General features: G+C 45.7%; 1 pseudogene; it reads right to left on the bottom strand.

The window, feature by feature from the left end:
• Positions 1–1,509: 1,509 nt before the first annotated feature.
• Positions 1,510–2,201, bottom strand: LOC140395965 (N-acetylaspartate synthetase-like; annotated as a pseudogene).
• Between the last annotated feature and the right edge of the window lie 2,840 nt (positions 2,202–5,041).

The following is a 5,041-nucleotide window of genomic DNA, read 5'->3' as shown; positions in this document are numbered from 1 at the left end:
GGGGAGCAGAGCAGGGGAAGAGATGACTTACCGCTGAGGAAGGTAACATGAGATTTCTGGTACTTAGGGATTCAGATAGCCAGGAGTTGGGGAACCTTACATAGGCTTAATTTAACAAGATTGGTGGAACAGATGGAGGAGGATTTTAAGAGATGGGACATGGTGCCCCTGTCACTGGTGGGTAGGGTGCAGGCGGTCAAAATGGTAGTCCTCCCGTGATTCCTTTTTGTGTTTCAGTGCCTTCCGGTGATGGTCACGAAGGCTTTTTTCAAGAAAATTGAGAAAAGTGTCATGAGTTTTGTGTGGGCCGGGAAGACCCCGAGAGTGAGGAAGGGATTCTTGCAGCGTAGCAGGGATAGGGGGGGTGGCTGGCACTACCGAGCCTAAGTGAATACTACTGGGCCGCCAATATCTCAATGGTGTGTAAGTGGATGGGAGAAGGGGAGGGAGCGGCGTGGAAGAGATTGGAGATGGCGTCCTGCAAAGGAACCAGCCTACAAGCAATGGTGACGGCGCCGTTGCCGTTCTCCCCGAAGAAATACACCACAAGTCCAGTGGTGGTGGCAACACTAAAAATTTGGGGGCAGTGGAGACTACATAGAGGAAGGACGGGAGCCTCGGTGCGGTCCCCGATAAGAAATAACCATAGGTTTGTCCCGGGGAGAATGGATGGGGGATTTGGAGCATGGCAGAGAGCTGGGGTTGTGCAACTGAGAGATCTGTTCGTAGACGGGACGTTTGCGAGTCTGGGAGCGCTGACGGAAAAATATGGGTTGCCCCAAGGGAATGAATTTCGATACATGCAACTGAGGGCTTTTGCGAGGCAGCAGGTGAGGGAATTTCTGCAGCTCCCGACGCAGGAGATTCAAGATAGAGTGATGGAGGATGAATGATTTGAAAGGGAAGCTGGATGGGCACTTCCAGGAAATAAACCTACAGGACCACAAAGCTAGTGTGGAGAAATGGGATGGATCGGATTGTTTTACAAAAAACTGGTATGCACTCAATGGGGCAAATGTCCTTCTATGCCATGTAGACTTTATGCATGAAAACTCCACCTCCGTGGTTTCAATCCACACCCCTCCCACACCCTCCAATCTTCTGCACCCACTTTCCCCCTTCCCAACTAAGCCACCTCCCTTCACGTCCTTTCCCCATCCATCTTCTCCCCACAGATGCCTCTCACACAACCAGAATACTACCCCCTCCCCACACCTGTATGGTCTTTGGACCCCTCCTCAATCCTTGTTATCCCTCCAGTCCTCTTTCCCCCCCCCCCCCCACCCCTCTTCCCCAACCACCCACTCACCACAAACCTATGGTATAGATAGATACCTTTCCTGTCTACAGATTCTTCTCCGTCCATTCTCCCTATCCATTCACTTTCCCAAGTTTTCTGGTCCCCCAAGTTTCCAAAAATACTAATCCCCCATTGTGTTGGGTGGGCTGCGTTGGTGAGGAGGGAGTGCAGAGGTAAATTGGAAAGCTGTCAATGTTCGAGGATGCCAGTCACAGATTTTTCTCCAATTTACAAGCCAAGATTTGGGATAAGAAGTTGAAAACTGCAGGAACTAAGCGAGAGCGGTAGGAACTCTGATGTTGGAAGCCCATGCCGTGGTACAGGTGAATGGCCGTCCCTTGGGCGTTGGTGGTCTCGATGAAGCAGCGTCGGTAACCAAAATCCAGAACCTTCTGCGTCAGACTCCTCGCCAGGCCGTGGCGATGGAAACGCGGATCGACGAAGTGTTGGAGGAGCTGGCAGGAGGATAGCTTGGTGGGCTCCATCCTGACGGCCACCGTGCCCACCAGTCGGCCACCCGCCTCCTCCTCCACCACCCAGAAACCAGCCCTGGACGCTGTCAGGTCGCACTCCTCGATATTCGCCATGTCGGTTTTCATCCTCCCTCTCAGGTAGCTGGCATAGAACTGCTTGCAGGCCAGGTAGACCAGAGGAGGGCCAGGCCTGTCAAAATGGTGCCCGCTAGCGATCCAGTGACGGCGTAAACGCTCCCGGTGCTGGCCAGGAGCAGGCACAGATTGGGCGGGGAGCGCACGGCCCGTCTGAAGGCTACCATCGCCAACTTCATTGTGCCACTGGCAACGATTCTTCTGCCGTCCTGATAATCCTCCCCTCGGTATGGACGGATGGCGAAAGCCAAGCCGCCGGACCGCTTTTCACCAATTGCCCGATCCTTGGCCATTTGCATCGAAATTATTGGAACTACCAGCTTGAGAAATGAAGAGAGAGAGGGGGACAAAGTTTGGGGATGGAGGAGGGTTCGGAAGTCCACGCAACAACACTACAAATTAACAAATAAGATTGAGAGCACAGTCAACATGAAAATGCTTGAGGGCAGCGAACCCACAGTTCCCTGTCACGGCTTTACACCAACTTGTACTCCCTGGAATTTAGAAGGTTGAGGGGTGATTTGACGTAGTTTGGGGTAGTTTTCAAGATAGATACCATACCCCAAGAGGGCATTGGCCATCACTGACTTCCATTGGATTGGATTGGTCCATGATTCTGCTTGGCAAAGTAGTGCAGTAGTTTGCCATTGCTTTCTCTAATAATAATAGATGACACATGCATAGATACATACGAATTATGAGCAGGACTAAGTTATTCGGCCCCTCTAACCAGCTCTGCCATTCAATAAGATAAGAGCTGATCTGACTATGAACTCACCTCCGCATTCTGGTCTACCTCTGGTAACCTTTGACTTTCTGCCTTAAAATTTAACAGGCAGGTGTAGCCAGTTAAAATGGCTAACTCCCGATTAGAATGGCCAAACCCCGATTTAAAATGGCAAACGGAAGAGGCTGATGGGAAAATCAGCCAACAGGACTCAAACAGGCAGCTGCAGGTAAAACTGTGTATTCGCCTCTGGGGAGGCCAGACAGAATCGATACCTGCAGCCATCAACATAACAACACACCAGCCATCTGAATATAAATTAGCAATCCGCGGGAACATCGTAAGTCTTGCTCCAACGCTCGCTACGAGATAGGCACTCCTGGCTATCGACCTGTACCAGCTTTGAATCCGGCAGGCTCAGAACCCATACGAAAGGCCATTCGTTTCCCTGACCTGGTGGGCCATTTCCAAAGTTAAGTATTGGCCTGTTAGTTGTAGGAAGTAGCTTAGAAGTAGAATTAATGTACAAGTATTGATTACTGTATATAATAAATATGCGTTGATTTAACTCTTACTAAGCAATGTGTTGGATTATTGATCATTACTCGGACTTGAACCACGTGGCGGTATCAGAAAGATACCTGGCGACTCGAGCAAAGGTGATAGAACAAGAGCAATTAAACTAAGGCTAAAACGAGCAACACAGGCAACAGTTGAAAATCATCCCTAATGACACAGCATAGGCCTTCTTCAAAAATATAATTAAAGTAGCACTGTTTTCGGAAAAGCATTTGGCATTTTTTTCTAATCAGCTTTACAAATACATGATCTGATCTAAGTGATCCAAAACTCTTCTACTTGCCCAGATCTAAAAAAAATTGTTGATACTTTTTGCATCAAGACAGTTACCCTTTTAACACATTGTTATAAATTGAACTTCATTCTGATTTAGCCAATGTTACTTTAGACAAGCGACGTGTTACTGGATAAAAGCAAATTACTGCGGATGCTGGAATCTGAAACGAAAGAAAAAATGCTGGGAAATCTCAGCAAGTCTGGCAGCATCTGTAGGGAGAGAAAAGAGCTAATGTTTCGAGTCCGATGACTCTTTGTCAAAGCTAACAGACAGAGAAAGTGGGAAATATTTATACTGTGGGGTGAGAATGAAAGATGACGTGTTACTGGCTCTGGATGTTAAACCTGAAAACATGCTGCATTCCAGGGTCCCAGCTATGAAGGCGTTTCCACCTAATGAGCATAGAAAGTCCAATTAATTATTATATAAATGTATATTTACTTGAGCTATAACATAAAAAGACATTTATATACTCCGCTCGATCACTCAGAACTTTATCTTGCTGCTCATTGCGTCATTTTACAAGGGCTAGCCCTTGCCTCCGGATCAGTGCTTGCTTCGTAAAATTATCATGGAAACAGAAATGCAGCAGTGGCTACTCCTTTTGCTTCAATGTAATGATTACATTGTGATTGCATTTATTATTAAAATAATAAAGCATAGCAAAGGGAAGCAATTTTCATTAACACACTCTAGTCCCCATGAGACTTGAACTGAGGTGATACTTTTTCTATTCACAAGTAAATATATTGTTTGTTTGACGATAATCTTACTACTGTGAAACAGTGGGAGCTGACTGTCGAAGTACAAGTTAACCCTTCATGCAACTTCCCACATACACAAACTGACAGAGATTCGCACTGTTGAAAAATCGCATTGTACACTGATTTGTACAAAATATATGAGAAAGCCACATGTTAATTACGAAAAGCAATTATTTAGTGCGCTGCCTGGATAGGAATTTTGCAGTCTATTTTTTTCACCTTTTCGTTTTCTACTTTGTAAAAGTTGACAGTTTTCTGTTTCAAAATTACCGTTAAATACAATGCAAATGCAGCTGGAGGTTTGGTTATTAACAGATTTTCCTCCTAAATGTCTGGATACTAAGTGAATGTTATACGTGTTGGGCATCAAATCGCTCACAATGCACGTGGTTCCTGGTGTTAAACTGAATAACCTTGGCTAGTGTCTAAAGCTAGACATCTTTTTTTCAATATAGATATTACTTGCACGCATATGTCTGTTCAAGTGTTTTCACGGGAACAACATGAGAGTTCCTCCTTTTCTATTATGTAACAATTTGATTTTTTTTTGCTAAAGGTCAGTAGACTTTGTCAGCAACAATGTAATTCATTTCCAATATATTCCAAGATTTTCAAACTAAATTCAGAATCAAGATTTTTAGAGACTGACTAAAAGAAAAAGGCTACACGCAGGTTTCTAACCCTTTTGTGAAAATAGTCTGCCCAGCCACTGACTCGCCCAGCAAATCACAATTAGCAACGACATTGCAAGATTGCTATTTAATAGGCTCATCGGCTCTACCCTCC

Source organism: Scyliorhinus torazame, chromosome 19, assembly GCF_047496885.1.
Source record: "Scyliorhinus torazame isolate Kashiwa2021f chromosome 19, sScyTor2.1, whole genome shotgun sequence".
NCBI lineage: Eukaryota > Metazoa > Chordata > Chondrichthyes > Carcharhiniformes > Scyliorhinidae > Scyliorhinus > Scyliorhinus torazame.
The sequence above is the reverse complement of the archived record's forward strand: the minus strand, read 5'-3'. Positions and strand labels throughout refer to the sequence as shown.